Below are 22,477 nucleotides of genomic sequence, written 5' to 3'. Positions count from 1 at the left end.
GGTACCCTACTTTTTCCCTTCCTCCTCACACAGAGTCAGGGGAGTTGGCAGTTAGTCATGAAATGACTGTCCCACAACCAATGACTGGTTGGATGACCTGGCTTCTGTATTCAGCCAGGATGGGCACAGGCATGGCCTAAAGGTCTGGGACCTGAGAAGACAAACCTGTGGCAGGTGTGCAAGTAATTGTTTCAATAAAATCACTGAAGAAGAGGAACTCTCCCTCCTGAAACATCCCCATTTTGTGGGAGGGGTTGGGGGAAAACTAGGTCAAGCGATGGTCCCTGAACACCAGGAAGCCACCTTCCACGGAAATTACCTGCCTTGGAAATTGGGTCATGCTTGCACTGTTGGGACCTGGGAGCTCCCCAAGCTCATCTACTCAGTCCTGCCCCCCAACTCCCCTCCCAGCAGCAGTGAGTGTCCAAGGCTGGACTATTTTTAGCCACTTTATCAGCTGGTCATGTGCAGAGGCTTCTAGAACTGCAAAGGTCTGGCCCAGCCTCCTCCCAGGCCTTGGAGAGTTGGTGGACTCGACCTCACCATGTAAATGGGGTCTCAGAGTGAGCCTACTGAGGAGCTGAGTGCTGCACTATCCCCCAGACTTAAGCACACAGCTGATCAGCATCTTCCTGATGGAAACCTCCAGAAGCCCCAGATCCTGAACCAGCTTGTGATGCACTCCGTGCCATGGATGCATTCATGTACGGTGTGCTCACTTCTACTAGATCTCACGCTGCGTCTGCCTCCAGTTAATCCAGACCATCCAGAGCTTCCCATATCTGCCAGGCTGTACCTGAGCACACATTGGAATGCCCTTCCTTCTATCTGCCTGTCACAAACATTTCTATTCACAAACTCTGTTCAGACATCCTATTTTCTGACTACTTCATCCAAGCATCACACACTGAAAGAATGTGTTTAAATGTGAGTCTCCCTGTTAGGCTGAGGCTCCTCAAGGCCTTAAGCCAGAGCTTGGCATGTCATAGGGACCCTAAGACATATATATCAGGCAGACCTTACGAAGACCATCTGTAGAGTGAGTATGGTGATCTCTAGGGTGTTGGGAATTCACGAGTTCTTGGAAAATACATACTTTCCTTAGCATGGGAGAACTTCTTCCTGCTGCAGCACTGGTTTCTGGTCCCAGCAGAGTTCCTGGCTGACAGCTTCTGTAAACGGAAGGAGGATGGGGCCTCTGTCAGGTTTAGTGTAAGGGAGTTCCAAGAATTTCAGGATTGAGCAAAGAAAAAGATATGACCACAAGGTGGCAGTAAAACACACAAATTTGATTTGGAAGACAGTTTGGCAGTTTTTTTGTTTTTTTTTTTTTTCACACTGTTCATGGTGTTCTCAAGGCAAAAATACTGAAGTGGTTTGCCATTCCCTTCTTCAATGGACCACATTTTGTCAGAGAATTGATGCTTTTGAACTGTGGTGTTGGAGAAGACTCTTGAGAGTCCCTTGGACTGCAAGGAGATCCAACCAGTTCATTCTAAAGGAAATCAGTCCTGAATGTTCATTGGAAGGACTGATGTTGGAGCTGAAACTCCAATACTTTGGCCACCTGATGCAAATAGCTGACTCATTTGAAAATTCCCTGATTCTAGGAAAGATTGAAGGCGAGAGGAGAAGGGGATGACGGAGGATGAGATGGCTGGATGGCATCACTGACTCAATGGACATGAGTTTGAGTAAACTCCGGGAGTTGGTGATAGACAGGGAGGCCTGGCGTGCTGCAGTCCATGGGGTTGCAAAGAGTCAGACACGACTGAGCAGCTGAACTGAACTGAACTTGACATGTTTGCCTGTGAGAATGTTTGACAGGGGTTTGCCTCTGAAGATGTTTCTGGTACTAGGGGGACTCCCCTGCAAACCTCCCCACTCCCTGCCACCCTAAAAAAGAAGGCAAGGAAACTCCTGAGAGGGAGATATGGAGGGAGTTTATGTTCTAGGTGGTGTTGCCCAGCAGTCTGGAAATCAGAGAGATCCAAAGGGCAGCAGAGTCTTGAGATGGTTATAACTTTGGGGTTTAACTTATTATGGCCAACAGATGGTAAGTGCAATTTTACCCAGTGAAAGGAGTGCAAAGGAGACAGGCTCTAAATGGCTAAAAATTCTGCTTGCTTGGATGGTGTTTGAAACAATTGGAGGTACAAAAATGTGAGTTAGACACAGGTGGGCTTTTGAGTTAATGGGTCACAGCATGCTGTGAAGAAGTAGATAATATAGGGGCCAAAATTCAGAAGCCGTCTTTGGCTCATTTAGATAACACTTGGAGGGGAGGGGGAAGGGCTCAGTGGAGGTCTGCATTGTCTGTTCTTGGTCTTAAATATTCTGCAGACGACCTTGATGTGGTCCAGGGAATCCCTGTGTTTATTTACCTTGCATTTCTCTTTTTTTATTGAAGTATAGTTGATATACCACTTTACGTTAGTTCAGGTGTACTCCATACTGCATCAATATTTTTGTAGATTATACTCCATTTAAAGTTACTACAAAATACTTTTTGGATTTCAGGACATTTCAACACATATTAACTGAGCTTCTACTGTGTGCCTGGCATGAAGAAATGCAACAATGAGTAAGATACAATGCCACCTCTCAAAGAGCTCACAACTAGTGACAGTAACAGACCACAGGTAGCTAGTTACAAGTCTGTGTGATGCATGATATCCATAAGGAAGGAGCAAATGGCAATCTTGGGCAGCAGGGGGATCCAAGATCGTGCAGGGCCTGGGCATTGCAGAATTTAGAATGTAGAGCTGACGGGCTCAGACAGAGCTGTCTCAGTTCAGAGGGGCTGGTTGACTCTGCTGGCTTTTAGCGTCATAGTCTGTATTCTATGCCAAACCGCCACCCCCCCCCCCCCCCCCCCCCGCCGCCTGCGTCCCCCTCCCCCCCAACCTCATAATCCAGGGGGAGGGCCTGGAATGTGGAGCCTGTTGTCTCCTGTTAGTTGCATCACAGCTATGCATTCTTTTGCAAACCACTTTTCCTTAATGACTCTCAGGGTCCATTTCTGTAAACTTGGGTTAAAAATCTGCTTTATCTGCATAACCTTTAAATGATGGCACATCCCAGGGCTGATGCTTGGCCATTTCTCCCGTTATAGTCTCTCCCAAGGTGAAGTCTGGTCTCAAAGCTCAAAGTGTCATTTTTGTGCTGACAGTCCTCAAATTTGTATCTTCAGCCCTGAGTCCCTGGTCTCACCCTTGAATTCTAGACTTATATGTCCAACTATGTTCAGGTTCATAATTCCTTATCCTGCACTTGGTACCGGGTGTGTTTTGGAATCTAGAGCCTTTAAATTGTAGAGAGGAGAAGGAAATGGCAACCCACTCCAGTACTCTAGCCTGGAAAATTCCATGGATGGAGGAACCTGGTGGGCTACATAGTCCATGGGGTCGCAAAGAGTCGGACACGACTGAGTGACTTCACTAATGCCCCCCACAAGATGGGTTATAGCATCCTGTAACCAAACATATTGATATTTCTGCAGCAAAATATGAATATTCACCCTAAGTGGCATAAAAAATCTGTAAATAACCTCATTTTATATCAAGTCAGAATTTGCTAGTAAATGAATTATTGAAGCACCTTTCGTATTTCAGAGTTTTTTGGAATTTGGAATTGCAGATAAGGCTGTGCGGACCTGTACTTTCTCTCCATTTATTGTTTGATAGGCAATCCAAACTTAACACACTCAGAATGTGACTTTTGATTTTATCCACCCCACTCCACTCTGGGAAGCAGGTGTTGGGGGGAGGGTGGCGAAAAAACTAGGCTGGGGTGGGGGTGGTGCTGTGTGAGTGAGGGAGGGAATCGGGAGGACATTGCAAGCAAAGACACTGTGTCTGGGGGTGCCGTGTTGCACGAGCATGGCTGGGCTGGGCAGCTGGGTCTGGGGTGTTTCCTGGGGTGGCCACAAGCAGATGCAACCAGAGGGATAAAGGCTGACAAGGAGCTGGATGTCCTTGGGGCAGGGCCAGGTGATGAACCAAGTACCAGGCTGTGGCCTGGAGTTTAATCCAGTATTTAGAGCGGAGAATAAGACCTTTTGGAAAAAATAAAAGCAAATATGGATGATGTGAACAGGCGCAGGGCATGTCAGGATTGGGGCAGAATGGAGGTAGGCAGAGGGCTTTACTTCCTGGGTGCATGGGGGCTCAGCAAGACTGGATGTGCTGTTTGGATTAAAGCCCAGGGGAAGATGGGTTGAGCAGATCAAGGTGAATGGGGAAGTGGATCTCTGGAGGATGTGAGAGGGTCCTACAGTGGAACCATGAGCTGCTAGCTGGAGGGATCCTTTCTCAGAGGGTGGATATGGTAACCAGAAGGGGCCCAAGAGCCAGTTGGGGAATTATGGGGGAAAAGACCCCCATAAAAAATCAAGACTCATGCTATTATGAGAACTGCATTGCAAGAAAGAGAAGAGGATGCCCACCACCCAGCCCCAAAGGCTACCACAGCCCCCATCCTAAACACAGAAAAATTACTGGCTTAGGATTAGCAGACTTCGGGGAAGTAATTAGAAAAGGGTACTGTGACATACTTTGAAATGAGTCCTAGTACTTCTTTAGCAAGACATTGATGACCTATAAACAGGGATAGTGGGGTTTGTACCTGGAGCAGAGGGCTGAGGTTGCAGTTTGGAGCATGTGTTTGGAGCCCTGTCTCAGGAAGAGGGTGGTGGTCTCATAAGGGTCCATGACAAATGCAGGAGGGCATGCACTTCCTTACAGACCCGCAGCAGGAGGAACTCTCTCTGAAGGATACAGACGCCCAAGCCCAAGGCTCACTCTGAATAACTCCACCCACTCTCTCCTGTCCACTTAGAAAATGAGAAGACCCAGCATGTGGGTCACGGTGGCCCCGTGCTCTGGCCTGAGGCTGCCTCTGCCCCCTCTGAACTCAGGGAGACCCCAGCAACCACTGCCAGAGAGTCAGCCGTGATCTCTGCTGCCTCAGCAAAGCCCCAGTCACCACAGAGAACACAGCTCTTCCCTGGAGGCTGCATGTCACTGGTGTATAAATGGGCCGTCACACCCCATCAGTCCTGGGTACAGCTGTGTGTTGTGTTTATCATCCACTTCTGGAATTCTCTCTCTCTCTCTCTGCAGCCCCATCCTTCCTGCCTTCCAAGGCTATTCCAGGTCTGGAGCCCTTAAAATCAATCTGCACAACCACAACTCCATTGGTGCTGGGGCAAAATTGATTGCCTCGCCCATGTTCCTGTCTTATAGCTCTTTCCTGCCTGTCAGGAACAATTCAGAATCTGGTCTTTGGCCTACATTTGCTCAACTCTTCCCTCCCCTGTGCTGGGGGGAGGGCATTCCTTCCCCAGGTAGATACTCTGGCTCCAGAAGAGCAAAGTCAGTCAAGCTGGGAGAAGATAAACAAACTGTAGATTCAGCCTGGGTGGGTTTAATTCATGGCAAATCATGCCTAAGGAGTGGGGGAGAAGATGGGGAAGTGATGACAGGGAGGAGAAGAGGGAGGTTCGCTCTGGGGGACGGAGAAGAGGAGGAGTAGGAGTAATAGGGTGACTCATGTTGAATTTGGAGCCTGATATTCCGCAAGGCAAGAAATTAAAATAACTTCCCATTTCACTTAGTTCTGGTTTCTGAGCTCTGGTTCTTGGATGAGGCCATTTGGGCCTCTGAGTTCCTTAGAGTTGCCATCATGTCTGATTCTTTTAGTGCTGGGCTAGCTAGACTTGTCCTAACCAGACAGTTGCTGAGGGTAGGAATCATGCTTCACCTTGTCTACCTCAGGGAGAGACCAAGACTTCTGAGAGTCTTGCAAAGGCTAGTGATGTCTAGAACAGACTCTGTGACCCTTCTGTTCCCTGGTTGGGCTCAGCATCCCCCAACCGATCCAGGGCACCAGCATTCAGTGGCATAGATCTTCTGAGCTAGAAATCCTCTTTTTGTTTGGCAGTTCCGCTTTTGAACTGTGGTGTTGGAGAAGACTCTTGAGAGTCCCTTGGACTGCAAGGAGATCCAACCAGTCCATCCTAAAGGAGATCAGTCCGGGTGTTCATTGGAGGGACTGATGTTGAAGCTGAAACTCCAACACTTTGGTCCCCTGATGTGGAGAACTGACTCATTTGAAAAGACCCTGATGCTGGGAAAGATTGAGGGCAGGAGGAGAAGGGGATGACAGAGGATAAGATGGTTGGATGGCATCACCAACACAATAGACATGGGTTTGGGTAGACTCCAGGAGTCGGTGATGGACAGGACGGCTGGCATGCTGCGGTTCATGGGGTCGCAAAGAGTCAGACACCACTGAGCGACTGAACTGAACTGAGAGCTGTAAGTGATTCCAGAAATCAGGCTCACTTGATTTGAGAACAGTGTTGGAGATGGTATTATGGACCCAATGTGTGTGTCCTCCCCAAATTCCTATGTTGAAGACCTAACCCTCAGCAGGATGGTTATTAGGAGGAGGGGCCTTGGAGAGGTAGTCAGGTATAGATGAGGCCATGATGGTGGGGCCCCCACAAGTGGCTTAGTATCCTTTTAAGAAGAAAAAAAGCCCAGAGCCCACTCTTCCCACCATGTCAGGACATAATCAGAAGCCACATATCTGTAAACTGTTAAGAAGATCCTCACCAGGCAGTGAATCTGCCAGGGCCTTAATTTTGAACTTCCCAGCCTCCAGAACTGCGAGAAATCATTGTTTGTGTAATCAACTTGATTCCTGGTATTTTTACTGTAGTCACCCAGTTTACTAAGACAGAGGCATGAGGCCAAGAATTGGGAAGATGGTTCCATCCTCTTCTGGTCACTGAGAGATTACCACTCCTCTTGCTTCTCCTCCTCTGTCTCTCCTCTACCTTGAGACAGACACTCAGGATGGGTTCAGGGGACCCAGAGTTGGGTCAATCTCAGGTTTGTCCTTTGGGCTCATTAGGCAAAGATGGGAATCAGCTAGACCTGCCTGGGGGCTCCAGTAGGGGCCCAGGGCTTGAAAACATTCCCCACCATCCTCCTGCCAGGACATGGGCATATCAGCTCCTTTATGAGCATTAGCTTTAGGGACCCAGCTGTAGAGTGGCAGAGTCTACAGCATGGGACTGTCTGAGCCTGATATACCTACTTTGAGGCTGCTGCCTAACTTTGCCTCTGTTACTTGAGGTCTGTTTATGCTAAATGGGTTTTCTCACTTTGGGAGGATCTTTAAAAGCCTGGAGTACAACAGAGAGATGGTTCCTGATTCCTTATTACCACTAACTCAGCCTACCTTAGGAAGGCTGTGGGGTAGGGCTGTGACTCTGGGGTCTGCAAAGGGCCAGTCTTTGATCCCACATCCCTGGAACTTCCTTTGCCAGGGGGAATCTCTGTTTTGCTACATCTTGCCCTGGTAATAAAAACCAAGCACCGCCAAAGGAAATTAAGAAGCAGCAGTCATGAAGTCTATGTGTGAGATTTATGAAGAAGATAGTTGCAGTCTTCTAGGGGCTTCCCTGATGGCTCAAACGTTACACCTATGGCTAATTCATGTTGCTGTACATGTTGATGTATGGCAGAAATAAAACCAATATTGTACAGCAATTATCCTTCAATCTGTTGTTGTTCTTCAGTCTCTCAGTTGTGTCCAACACTTTGCGACTCTATGAATGGCAGCATGCCAGGCTTCCCTGTCCTTCACTGTCTCCTAGAGTTTGCTCAACTCTTGTTCTTTGAGTCAGTGATGCCATCCAACCATCTCTTCCTCTGTAATCCCCTTCTCTTCCTGCCTTCAATCTTTTCCAGCATCAGGGTCTTTCCCAATGAGTCAGCTCTTTGCATCAGGTGGACAAAGTATTGGAGCTTCAGTATCAGTTCTTCCAATGAGTATTCATGTTTGATTTCCTTTAGGATTTTCTGGTTTGATCTCCTTGCACTCCAAGGGGCTCTCAAGAATCGTCTCCAATACCACATTTTGAAAGTATCAATTCTTCAGCACCCAGCCTTTTTTATGGTCCTATTCTCACATTCATCCATTACTACTGGAAAAACCATAGTTTTGACTATATGGACCTTTGCCAGCAAAGTAAAGTCTTGGCTTTTTAATACACTGTCTAAGTTTGTCATAGCATTTCTTCCAAGGAGCAAGTGTCTTTTAATTTCATGACTGCAGTCACCATCCACAGTGATTTTGGAGCCCAAGAAAATAAAATCTGTCACTGTTTCCATTATTTTCCCATCTATTTGCCATGAAGCGATGGGACTGGATGCCATGATCTTAGCTTTCTGAATGTTGCATTTTAAGCCAGCTTTTTCACTCTCCTCTTTCACTGTCATCAAGAGGCTCTATAGTTCTTCTTTGCTTTCTGCTATTAGGGTGGTATCATCTGTGTATCTGAGGTTATTGATATTTCTCTGGCAATCTTAATTCCAGCTTGTGCTTCATCCAGGGCAGCATTTCACATGATGTGCTCTGCATGTAAGTTAAATAAGCAGGGAGACAATATACAGCCTTCCGTACTCCTTTCCCAATTGTGAACCTGTCCATGTTCCATGTTCTTCAATAAAAAATAAATTAAAAAGAAAAGAATCTGCCCGCAATGCAGGAGACTGGGTTCAATCACTGGTTAGGGATAATCCCCTGGAGAAGAGAATGGCTACCCATTCTAGTATTCTTGCCTGGAAAATCCCATGGACAGAGGAGCCTTGTGGGTTACATTTCATGGGGCCACAAAGAGTCGAAGACGACCGAGTAACTAACAGGTTCTTTCACTTTAATTTAGCTGCAATCTACATTACATCTAAGTTGTGACCTTTTACATTCTGTCATTCCTCCAGCCCTGGTTCCTCTTATGAGCTTCTGTCTCTTTCTTTTTTCTTTTGTTTTCCCCAGATCCCTGCATGATGGACTGTTTGACTTCTATCTCTCCAGCAGGGTCCAGCCCCACTCACCCTCCAGGAATCAGTCCGTTATGAATGCCTGGAGCACATCCTCCAAGTCTGCCCTGCCACCATTGGTCTCTTATCACATTACAATGCATCTTGAGCTTGGGTACTCAGGCTTCAGAATCATCTTTGGTGAACAGAAGAGTCTCTGTCAGCTCTGGAAACCATGGTAGCGTCTCCTTCTGTGGGGATCACTTGAGTGCCCAGAGAGTGCTGGAGAGAGGAGACAGGGTGGGGAAGACTCTTAGGGAACTCCCACGAAGCCCCAGGGGATTTTCCATCCTATTTCATTTTAATCTGATGATAACACTGTTCACATTTTAGAGATGAATTGGGATATGGAGAAACTCTAAGAACATTTTGGGCTCCAAAGCTGGACAGGTCTGATGAAACCACAATCTTTCATTTCCTAGACAGGAAGCAAGAAATTGATCTTTCCAAGCCTCAGTTTTCCTACCTGTTAGATGAGGCCATAGTACAGAGCTCACAGAATGTTGAAGGATGCAGTAGGGGATTCCTGCTATGACGGTACCAGGGCATAAAACCTGTGGCATGGGCACATAATTGTTTATTGTCGTATTCTCAGTCTTCCTCATGTATTCCCTTAAATGTCAGCCTTCAAGAATCCATTGAGAAAGCAGTAGAAAGGACACCTGAAGACTACCCCTGTGTGGTGCCTTTGTCTTGTCAGAGATTTTCTCATAAAAGCTTCAAATGTAGCCACTTTACAGATGAGGAAACTGAATTCTAGTTTTAACAATGAATTAATAGCAGACTTGGGCCTCAGAAAAATGCTCTGGCTCTGATCCCTCTGCCTTCACAAAATTTGTGTTTAACAGGTGCCTAGTAGATACTAGCTGAATGACTGCGGCAATTCCAAACAGTGATTCTTAACATGTTATCACTGGACCAAAGACATTGGCATCCCCCAGGAATCAGTTTAAAGTGCAGTCTCTTGGGTCCCATCCCAAACCTAGTCGATCAGAAACTCTAGGGGTTGGGCCCAGCCATAAGTATTCTTAAAAGTCAGTAACAGAGGAATAATAAAGAAGATGTACATATATACAATGGAATGTTTCTCAGCCATAAAATGAATGAAACAAATAGGACCTAATTAAACTTAAAAGTTTTTACACAACAAAGAAAACCATAAACAAGATGAAAAGGACAACCCCCAGAATGGAAGAAATATTTAAAAACAAAGCAGCTGACAAAAGATTGAGCTCCAAAATATATAAGCAGCTCATGCAGCTCAATATTAAAAAAAAAATGAAAAAATGAGTAGAAGACCTAAACAGACATTTCTTTAAAGAAGATATACAGATGGCCAACAAACACATGGAAAATGCTCATATTGCTCATTATCAGAGGAATGCAAATCAAAACTAAAATGAAGTGTCAACTCATACCAGTCAGAATGGCCATGATCAAAAAATCTACAAATAAATTCTGGAGAGGATGTGGAGAGAAGAGAACCTTCTTGCACTGTTGGTGGGACTATAAATTGATACAATTGATACAAAGAACAGTATGGAGTTTCTTGAAAAACTAAAAATAAAATTACCATATGACCCAGAAGTTCCACTACTGGGTATATGCCCTGAGAAAACCATAATTCAAAAGGACACATGTGCTCCAATGTTCACTGCAGCACTATTTACAATAGTCTGGACATGGAAGCAACCTAGATGTCCATCAACAGATGAATGGATAAAGAAAATGTGGTATGTGTATAAAATGGAATATTACTCAGCCATATAAAGGAATGAAATTGGGTCATTTGTAGTGGTGTGGACGAACCTAGAGTCTGTCATACAAAGTGAAGCAAGTCAGGAAGAGAAAAACAAATATTGCATATTAACGAATATATGTGGAATCTAGAAAAATGGTACTGATGAACCTATTTGTAGGGCAGGAATAGAGATGCAGATGTAGAGCTCCAACTCGTGGATGTGGGGGGTGGAGGAGGAAGGAGATGGTGGGATGAATTGAAAGAGTGTCAGTGACATATATACACTGCCTTGTGTAAAATAGATAGCAAGTGGAAATCTGTTGTAGAGCACAGGGAGCTCACTGCAGTGCTCTGTGGTGACCTAAAGAAGCCGAATGGGGGAATAGGAGGGAAGCTCTAGAGGAAGGGAATATATGTATACATATATACAAGTACTTAAACTGAGTTACAAACTAGAATCAAGATTGCTGGGAGAAATATCAACGACCTCAGATATGCAGATGATACCATTCTAATGGGGAAAGCAAAGAGGAACTAAAGAGCCTCTGATGATGATGAAAGAGGAGAGTGAAAAAGCTGGCTTAAAAATCAACATTCGAAAACTAAGATCATGGCATCCAGTCCCATCACTTCATGGCAAATAGAAGGAGAAAAAGTGGAATCAGTGACAGATTTTCTATTTGGGGGCTCCAAAATCACTGCAGATGGTGACTGCAGCCATGAAATTAGAAGACTTGCTTCTTCGAAGGAAGGCCACAACAAACCTAGACAGCGTATAAAAAACAGAGACATCACTTTGCTGACAAAGGTCCATATAGTCAGAGCTATGGTTTTTCCAGTAGTTATGTACAGATGTGAGAGTTGGACTATAAAAGAAGGCTGAGTACCGAAGAATTGATGCTTTCAGATTGTGATGCTGGAGAAGACTCTTGAGAGTACCTTGGACAGCAAAGAGATCAAACCAGTTAGTCCTAAGGGAGATCAACCCTGAAAACTCATTGGAAGGACTGATGCTGAAACTGAAGCTCCAATACTTTGGCCAACTGATGTGAAGAGTTCATTGGACTCATTGGAAAAGACCCTGATGTTAGAAAAGATTGAAGGCAGAAGGAAAAGACAGCAGAGGATGAGATGGCTGGACAGCATCACCAGTTCAATGAACTTGGGTGAACTCCAGGAGACAGCGAGGGACAGACAGGCCTGGCATGCTGCAATCCATGAGGTCACAAAGAGTCAGACATGACTTAGTGCCTGAACAACAACAACATAACTGATTCACGATGTAGTACAGCAGAAATCAATACAACACTGTAAAGATATTATACTCCAACTAAGAAAAAGATATCACAATTAGGGGTGGGGGTTAGACAGAAGTAGTCAAAAAGTACAAACTTCCAGTTACAAAATAGAAGTGTACTAGCAATTGTCTTTCTCTTTTTGACTTAGTTCACATAGTTCATACATCTCTAGATGTATCTGTGTCACAGCAAATGGCATTATTTCATTTTTTATGACCAAGTAGTATTCCATTGTATATATGTACCATGTCTTCTTTATTCATTCATCAGTCAATGAATGTTTAGATTGTTTACATGTCTTGGTTATTGTGAATAGTGGTGCTATGAACATAGGGATGGGGTGCATGTATTTTTCTCTGGATATATGCCCAGGAGTAAGATTGCTAGAACATATGGAAGCTACAGTTTTGGTTTTTGAAGGAACTTCCATACTGTTTTCCATAGTGGCTGTACCAATTTACATTCCCACCAACAGTGTAGGAGGGTTCCTTTTCTCTACACCCTCTTCAGCATTTGTTATTTGTAGACTGAAAAATTATTGTAATAAATGATTTATCCAGGAATCTGTGCTTAATCACAGGGCATCAGTGCCCATGGCCCTGCTGTAAAATCTCTGTGCAAGCTCTGCCGGTGATGGTGAGGGACAGGCCGGACACACTGAGCGGTGCCTGCCTCTTGCTGGGGAGAGAATAGCCTGAGCTGGGGGTGACACACATGTGACGTTCCTGGACATTCTTGGTCCAGCAGGGGACATCGAGCACAGCAGGACAGCCCCAGCAAGACCTCCTGCCCTTGGCCCTGGAATGGGTGCCTTGGTTGGCCAGTTGGCTGCCTCACCTTGCCCTGTAGGAGAATCTTCCTTGTCTGTTTCTGCAGACACCTAGGGATGTTGCAACAAAGTTACCATGAAGTGGGAGGCTTAAAAGGACGGGAATCTAGTCTTTCACAGTATGGGAGCCTGAAGTCCAAACTCAAGATGTGGGAGGGCCTCACTCCCTCTGGAGGTGCTGGAGCAGAAGGCTTCCCTCCCTCCTCTAGCTCCTGGTGCTGTCAGTATTTCTCAGCTTCCTTGGCTGGAGGCCATATCACGCCAGTCTCTGCCTCACTCCTCCTGTTGCTTTCTCCTCTGTGTCTGTCTCCTCTTCTGTCTCTCTCATGTGTCTCATTAGGATGCTTGTCACTGGATTTAGGGTCTTCCAAAATAATCTAGGATGTCTCCTTATCTTAAGATCCTTACCTTAACTTCATATGCAAAGGCCTTTTCTCAAAATAAGGTAACCCTTGAAGGAAATGGCAACCCACTCCAGTACTCGGCTGGAAAATCCCGTGGATGGAGGAGCCTGGTAGGCTACAGTCCATGGGGTCACAAAGAGTCAGACATGACTGAGCGACTTCTCTTTCTGGAGCTAGGCCGTGGACATATCATTTTGGGGGCCACCATTCAGCCCATTGGCGGGGGACTAGGGGAGGACTTCCCTGTTGAGTGCTGCATTGCTCTAGCCCGCTGACTCTGACTGGTGTGTGTTATACAACCTCCAGTTTGATCTAAGGCTTGAGCAATCAGAGCCTACTATTTGCAAGAACTGGAGTATCCTTGGCAACATGATTCCCTTATATGACTTTGATTGAAGGCAAATCTATTACAATTATTAAGCACAGTGGCCTGGTAATCAACACAGAGAAAGTTGTTGCCATGGTCCTTTAACCTGGATTCAGCCTTAGTACTTTTATCTTGGTCCCCCAATTATTTCTTCTATCTTGACAGTGTTGTGCTGGATAGACCCACTTCTGGATCCTCTGGCTGGTTCTCTACAAAGGGATCAATAAAAATGGTGAGTATAGTCTGAGGAATGGTTAAAAAAGATATGGTACATATATACAGTGGAATATAACTCAGCCATAAAAGAACAAGATAAAGCCATTTGCAGCAATATAGATAGATCTGGAGATTGCCATACTGAGTGAAGTAAGTCAGACACAGAAAGACAAGTATCATATCACTTATCTGTAGAATCTAAAAAAAGGGTACAAATGAACTTTTTTACAAAACAGGAGTAGTCATGGGTGTGGAAACAAACTTATGGTTACCAGGTGATAAAACGGGGATATATTGAGAGACTGGGATTTATGTATACACACTACACTGCTATATATAAAATAGGTAACTTATAAGCACCTACTGTATAGCACAAAGAACTCTCTCAGTACTCTATAATGGTCTATATGGGAAAAGAATCTTAAAAAAAAAAGAGTGAATGTATGTATATGTATAACTGATTCACTTTGCTGTAGACCTGAAACTAACACAAAATTTTAAATCAATTATACTCCAATAAAATCTTTTGGAAAATGGTAGGATGGGAGGTGGGAAGAAACTCAAGCTAGTGCGAGAGACCCAGAAGTCAGCCTTATCCCAGTCCTCTGTCTTCTCCTGGGTCTCAACCAGATTTGTCACTAAATCTTTTCTATCCTCTGTCTTTGGTGTTTCTAACATTGATTTAGAGATGGAAAATCTGACTTTTGCAAACTTGCCAGCAACATGATTACCTGATTCTCAGCCATCTGGGATTGTTGGCTGTGAGCACAAAGGACTTCTCAGTAAGCTATCTGATGTATTCTTTCTGCTTTTGAATGGACCATCTGGACCAAAACTTGTGTGTGAAGGGTTGGGGAGGAGAGTGGAGGTAGTACACTGAAGGCAGTGAGCAATATACCAACATTCTGGTATTTTGGAATCAGGTGCCCTAAAGTTCCATTCCTGGTAGACTAGTGATCTAAGTCCTAAGATATATTCAGCAACAGTTTAATCATTTGCTTTGCAACAACATAAGGAAAACCGCCAACTTCCTATGTGGACAGGAAAGAATCCTCACTGTCACTCACCTCATTTAGACTTGTCTCATCCCACATTTTTAGGGTTTGTCTCGTAGCACCTCACTTACAGAAACCCATTTCTATGCTAGAATCCTTGATTGTAGGGACAGAACTTTAATACTAAGTAGCTTAAGAAGGCAGTTTATTGGTGATGTCTAGAGGCAGTATTAATTTCAGGCATGGCTGGATCCAGGGACTCTTATATTCTAGTCTTAAATATTATGCTCCAGATAAAATGACTGCTTGTTGAGCATAAATATGATAAAGTCCCATTTTACTTTTTAAATTAAGATAAAATTTATATCCTGAAAACTACACAAGTCATAATTGTGTAATCCACTGTGTCGTGACTAATGCCTCTACTTGAAGACATAAAAAATTCCATCATTCCAGAAAGTTCCCTCATGTCCCTTTCTAATCAATCTTCACCTTCTGTAGGCAATCCCTCTTCCAACTTCTACTACCATAGATCAGCTTTGCTTTTTCTTGGACTTCATGTAAATGGAAGCTTACAGTATGTATTCTCTTGTGCCTAGCTTCTTTCATTAAATAAAATGTTTTTGAGATTCTTCCTCACTGTTTCATATATGAATATACCACACTTTAAAAAAATTTTCCCATTAATTAGCAAATCTGAATTATTTTAAGTTTTTGTATATTTTGATTAAAATTTCAAAAAAATATTTTACAAAGCTTTTGGTGAATATTTAGGAGGAGAATTATAGTATCATACAAATGCAGGTGTAGAAAAAAATTCCAGAGTAATCTACAAAGTGGTTTTTACTACTGTGTAGTCCCACCTACAACATGTGAAAATTTCAGTTGTCCACATGCTCACCAACCTGTGGTGTTGTCAGTCGTTCACTTTTAGCCATTGTAATGGATATAGAGTAGTGTCTCATGGTTTTAATTTCCACTCCCTTGAATAAATGATCTTTAATATTTTAATGTATTTATTTACATCTGAATATCTTCTTCTGTGAACTATCTGCTCAAGGCTTTTAGCTATCTTTTAGTTATCATTTTTATATTGATTTGTAGAGCTCTAAAAATGCATTCTGGATATAAATCCTTTCTTATATATCTGTCTTGTGAGTATTTCCCCCAGTCTATGGCTTGCTTTTTCATTTTCTGAATAGTTTCTTTGGATTAACAAATATTTAAAAATTTTAATGAAGTCTTAATTCATTTTCATTCCTTTTTGTTTAATAAATTTTGCATCTTTTCTAAGACATGTTTGTATATCCCAAAGCTGAGAACATATTTTCCTAAAAATGTTAAATTTAAATTTATTTTTAAAGTTTGTAATCCATCTCAATGTGTGTGTGTGTGTACATGTTGTGTGAAGTAGCGATTGAGATTTTTTTTTCCATATATTGATCCAGTTCCAGCACTAATTTTTGAAGAGAATTTCCATTAAGCTCATCTGGCATCTTTGTCAAAAATCAATTGTCTATGATTGTGTGACTCTATATTGGCTATTCTGTTCCACTGAGCTATCTTTGCATAAATATATGCTACAATGTCTTATTTACTGTGTGTGCAGGCATGCTAAGTCTCTTCAGTTATATTCGACTCTGTGCAACTCTATGTACTGTTGCCAGTGCCAGGCTCTTTGTCAGTGGGATTCTCCAGGAAAGATACTGGGGTGGGTTGCCATTCCTTCCTCCAGCTTAATTACTGTAGCTTTATAGTAAATCTTGAAATCAGATGATGTGAGTCACCCAATCTTTGTCATTTGTTTCAAGACTGTTTTGGTTACTCCAGGTTCTTTTCATTTCCAAATAAATTTTTTTGAAAAGATGCCAATTTCTACCAAAAATGTTTAAATTTTTATTTAAATTGCATTGAATCTATTGATTGATTTAGTGAATTGACATTTTAACAATACAGACTCTATCATATCATGGCATAGTATATTTTTGCTGTTTATTTAGTCTTCAGTTTTTCCCAGCAATGTTTTATAGTTTTATTGTAGAGGTTTGGGGCGTTCATTGTTATATTTATACTTGTTTTAACCTTTTTGATTTTTTTTTTGTAAATGGCATGTTTCTCAAACTAAATTTTCAATTTTCTTCTGCCAATATATAGAAATGCAACTGATTTTGACTTTGTACCTTGTGATTGATAAGTTTAGGTGTTCAAGTATTTTGTAGGTTGCTTTGGATTTCCTTCTAATAATCACAAAACTCTGAAAATACAGTTCTGCTTCTTGTTTCCAATTTTTATGGTATTTCTTTTTCTTGTGTAATTATTGCATTAGAAAAATCATCATAAAATTATATGGATTTAGAATTATCTTTTGGGGGTGTTTTTTTATTATAAGTTAAATTTTTAAAATAAATATAGGTGTGATTATCAGCAGGAGAAGGAAATGGCCGCCCACTCCAGTATTCTTGCCTGGAGAATCCCAGGGACAGAGGAGCCCGGTGGGCTGCCAGGGGTTGCACAGAGTCATACACGACTGAAGCAGCAGCAGCGGTTATCAGCCTCCAAGATGGCCATCAGTGACCTTCACCTCCTGGTGTTCACAGCTATGTTTACTCCCCTCCAGTATTTTACTGTGGTGGGTCTGTGTGACTAATTGCATATGGCAGATTTGATGATATGTCCACTTAGGAAGAGATGATAAAGCACAATAGTTTCTATCTATCATTTGCCCTGGGGAAAGCCAGGAGCGATGTTGTAAGGACACTCAAGCAGTTGTAGAGATGCCCATGTGACAAAGAATAGAGACTTCCTGCCAACAGTCAGTGAGCAGCTGAGGCCGGTCAACAATTGTATGAATAGTCAAGTTTTGAAATGCCTGCAGCCCTGACTGACAACTTGACTGAAACCTTGTGAGAGGTCCTGAATGAGAACCACCTGGACCTGAGTGAGGCTACACCTGAGTCCTTCACCCTCAGAAATTTCTGAGATACATTCCTTTTTTTTTTTTGCCTTAATCTTCTAACTTTTGGGATAACTTTTATTATGCAGAAATAAATAACAAAATAGAGCTATTCAGATTTTCATTTTTTTCTTGTGTCAGTTTTGATTTTTTTCAAGGAATTTGCTTATTTCATCAAAGCTGTCAAATTTGGCAAAAAATTGTTCATAGTATTTTGTTGGTTTCTTTTAATGTCTGTAGGATCTGTACTGGTATTCCTTCTTTCATTTTTTGACATTTAAAAAGTTACATTTTATTTTTTTCTAATAGAGTTATAGACTTTTAATCTTTTAAAGACTATCTCTTGGTTTCATTATAATTTTTCTGTTTTGTCTATTTTCAATTTTATTGATTTCTGTTTATAACCTCCTTTTTCTATCACTCTGTTTTTACTTTGCTTCTCTTTTTTTGAGTTTAAGGTGGAAACTTAGAACACTGAAATAATACTTTTCTTCTTTTCTAATATAAGCAATTACAACTATAAATTTGTCTCTAAGCATTGCTTTAGCTATCTGTGTTCCACAAATACTATTTGATATGTTGTGTTTTTATCATTATTTAATTAAATTTCACTCATGTTTTTTTTAACACATGGACTACTTAGTAATATATTGTTTATTTTTGAAATCTTTGGAATTTGTAGATTTTTTTTGCTATTAATTTCTGAATTAATCATGTTATGGATGCAAGACACATTCTGTAAGATTTTAATATTTTGACATTTATCAAGATATGTTTACATTTTTAGTCTCTGAGATGTGGTCCATTTTGAAGAACATTCCTTGTGTCCTGAAAAGTAATGTGTATTCTTTAGTCTTCAAATGTCAGTTAGGTCAAGTTGATTGAGAGAGTTGTTTAAAATTTTTGTATCCTTATAATTTTATTTTATTTTTAAGTCAACTGTGCTGTGCTTAGTCGCTCGGTTGTATCTGACTCTTCGCGACCTCATAGACTGTAGCCCATTAGGCTCCTCTGTCCGTGGGGATTCTCCAGGCAAGAATACTGGAGTGGATTGCCATGCCCTCATCCAGGAGATATTCCCAAGACAAGGATAGAACCCAGGTCTCTAGCATTGCAAGTGAATTCTTTACTATCTGAGCCACCATGGAAGCCCTAAAGTCAATTACTGAAAAGTGATATTACAGCCTCAACTATGATTGTAAATTTATTTATTTCTATACTAATTCTGTCAGATTTTAGCTTATACATATTGAAGCTCCATTATTAGGAAATTATAACATTAACAATTTTCTTGTCTCCCTAATGAACTGCCTAATTAACTTCTTAATGAACTCACAAAAAGTCACTATTTATCTTTGGCAATGATTCCTGTCTTGAGGTCTATTTTGTATGATATTAATATAGCCTTACCAGTTTTCTTACACTTATTGTTTGCTCAGTCTATGTTTCCATCATATTACTTTAACTTGCTTCCTTGTGGTATACTATAGTGGTTGTGTTTCAGTCTTCTCTTTTTCTATTTGTTTTTCATTTCTTTCTTCCTTACCTCTTATTCCCCTTTTAACTTTTTGAAGATTAATTGTATGTAACATGGATTTTATTTTCCCTGGTAGCTTTTTAAGATTCTCTCCTAATTCTTAATTTTTGATGGTTTGCCTCTCATGTATCTAGGTAAAATTTCGTTTGTCTTCATCTTTCTCAGGATTCACTAAACTTCTTGGACATCCAGATTGATGTTCAGATTCTTCTTTCCTGTCCCATCTCTCTCTCTCCTTTTGAGACTAAATATATATATGTTAAGCTGCTTGATATTTTCCCATAGGTCATCAAGGATGTGTTTATTACTACTTTTCAATGTTTTCTCCGTTATTAAAGTTGGACTTTTATTGATCTGTTTTCAAGTTCACTTCTCCCTTCACTGACAGTTTCCAATCAGCTGTTAAATCCATCCAATAATCTTTGCATTTTTAGAGATTATACTTTTTGTTTCAAGGTTTCCGTTTGTTTCCTTTTTACAGTCTTCACTTCTCTGCTGAGGTTCCCAATTTGTTCACTCATATGTCAATATTTTCCTCTGTGTTCTTAAGTATACTACTATTAGTTGTTTTAAACTCTGCTAAGTCCATCATCTGGGTCATTTTAGGATCTGTTTCTATTGGCTTATTTTTCGTTGATTATGGCTTACTTTTCCCTAGTTCCTCACATGTTTAGTAATTTCTATTGAAAACTAGACACTGGGGTGCTATAGGTATCTGAATTATATTTTATTCTATAGTCAAAGAGTATAAAGTAATTTTGATTATTGGTGTCCATGATATTTTTCTAGAGGGACCTAGGAATAGGAAATAAGGAATAGGAATAATATGATCAGGTAAAGTTTTTATGAATTGATACTTAACCGAAGACCTGGAGGATGAGAAGTAAATATGCAAGAATAAAAAATATAATCTTTATGAAGGGATTATATAAGAGATTGATAGCCAGGATTTTTTCAGTTTTAGTAGCTGTTCTCTGAAATGTTATTCAGTTGTATCAAACTATTTTACAGAGTGAAAAACTTATTTATTTATGGTACATCCTTCAACTAATTTGTTCCTTGAAATTCATTAAGAAGCAATGTCACTCAACTTTACAAATTTTATAACTTTATTTGAAATGTTATCAAAGCTTGAATGTGTTATTGTAAACTACTTCAAAGAACTTTGAGGTGAACATCCTTATGACCTTACTCTTCAGCAGTGTTTTTCAAACTGTGGTTCATAAATAGTGGGCACTAAAGTCAATGTGGTGGACTGTGACTAAAAAGGTGATATAGTTCAGTTCAGTTCAGCTGCTCAGTCATGTCCAACTCTTTGCAACCCCATGAATCGCATAGAAAATAAGAGAAGCCGGTGGCTCAGAGGTAAAGAATCCGCCTGCAGTGCAGGAGATGCAAGAGATGCTGGCTAGATCCCTGGGTGGAAGATCCCCTGGAGAAGGAAATGGCAACCAACCCCAGTATTCTTGCTTGGAAAATCCCACAGATGGAGGAGCCTGGCAGGCTACAGTCCATAGGGTCACAAGGAGTCAGTCAGACACAACTGAATGACTAAACACAGAAACACACAGAATAGAAAATACTAGATACATTTCATGTGATAAGATGAATATTGTTTTGTGATACTTTGTTTTGTAGTGTGTGTATGCCTGTGTGTTTGAACTATGATCTAAAATGTATTTCTTAGATTGATTAATAAAGTTCTGAAAAATAATGCACCATGTTATAGAACTATGCAGCTTTCTATGTCATGGGATAATCAGGAACAAACCAAGATAACAGGGTACTAAAATCTATTCATTCATATTGTAATCTAGAGGTGATCTCAGAAGGGAGGGAGGGGTGTGGAGAGGATGGGCATTTAGTAAGCTATTTATTCATCCTCTTATCCCTCCATCTACTTATTCATTTGATAAGCTCTTACTGAGTTCTATCACTGATCAATCATAGTGCTAACATTAAAGGATATAAGAAAGAAAGAAAAAGGAAAAGATCGAAGAAAGAAATGATAGTTTCTCTAATGAATTTCATAGTTTAGATGGCAGAGAGCAAAGCAGACAGATATTATGATTATAGTGTGATTAATCCTATGGTACAGACATTGTAGAAATGCCTATGTGTTCCTGGATGGGAGTCTTGAAGGACTTCCAGGCAGAGTTGATGCCTATGGTAACTACTAAAGTTTAAATAGGTATGTCTTAGTCAATTCAGGCTACTATAACAAGATATGGTAGACTGGTGGCTTAAACAACAGAAATTTACTTCTCACGGTTCTGGAGGCTTGGAAGTCTGAGATCAGAGTACCAGCAGATCCTATGTCTGGTTGTGACCCTCTTCTCTGTTTGTTGTATGCTCGTATGATAAGGATCAGTCAGTTCAGTTCAGTTCAGTTCAGTCGCTCAGTCGTGTCCGACTCTTTACAACCCCATGAATCGCAGCACACCAGGCCTCCCTGTCCATCACAACTCCCAGAGTTCTCTCAAACTCACGTGCATCGAGTCGGTGATGCCATCCAGCCATCTCATCCTCTGTTGTCCCCTTCTCCTCCTGCTCCCAATCCCTCCCAGCATCAGAGTCTTTTTCAATGAGTCAACTCTTCGTGTGAGGTGTCCAAAGTATTGGAGTTTCAGCTTTAGCATCATTTCTTCCAAAGAACACCTAGGGCTGATCTCCTTTAGAATGGACTGGTTGGATCTCCTTGCAGTCCGAGGGACTCTCAAGAGTCTTCTCCAATACCGCAGTTCAAAAGCATCAATTCTTTGGTGCTCAGCCTTCTTCACAGTCCAACTCTCACATCCGTACATGACCACTGGAAAAACCATAGCCTTGACTAGACAGACATTTGTTGGCAAAATAATATCTCTGCTTTTGAATATGCTATCTAGTTTGGTCATAACTTTCCTTCCAAGGAGTAAGTGTCTTTTAATTTCATGGCTGCAGTCACCATCTGCAGTGATTTTGGAGCCCAAAAAGATAAAGTCTGACACTGTTTCCACTGTTTCCCCATCTATTTCCCATGAAGTGATGGGACCAGATGCCATGATCTTCATTTTCTGAATGTCGAGCTTTAAGCCAACTTTTTCACTCTCCTCTTTCACTTTCATCAAGAGGCTCTTTAGTTCCTCTTCACTTTCTGCCATAAGGGTGGTGTCACCTGCATATCTGAGGTTATTGATATTTCTCCTGGCAATCTTGATTCCAGCTTGTGCTTCTTCCAGGCCAGTGTTTCTCATGATGTGCTCT

This window comes from Capricornis sumatraensis, chromosome 3, assembly GCF_032405125.1.
Source record: "Capricornis sumatraensis isolate serow.1 chromosome 3, serow.2, whole genome shotgun sequence".
In the NCBI taxonomy this organism is placed as follows: Eukaryota; Metazoa; Chordata; class Mammalia; order Artiodactyla; family Bovidae; genus Capricornis; species Capricornis sumatraensis.
Note: the sequence above shows the minus strand (reverse complement) of the source record.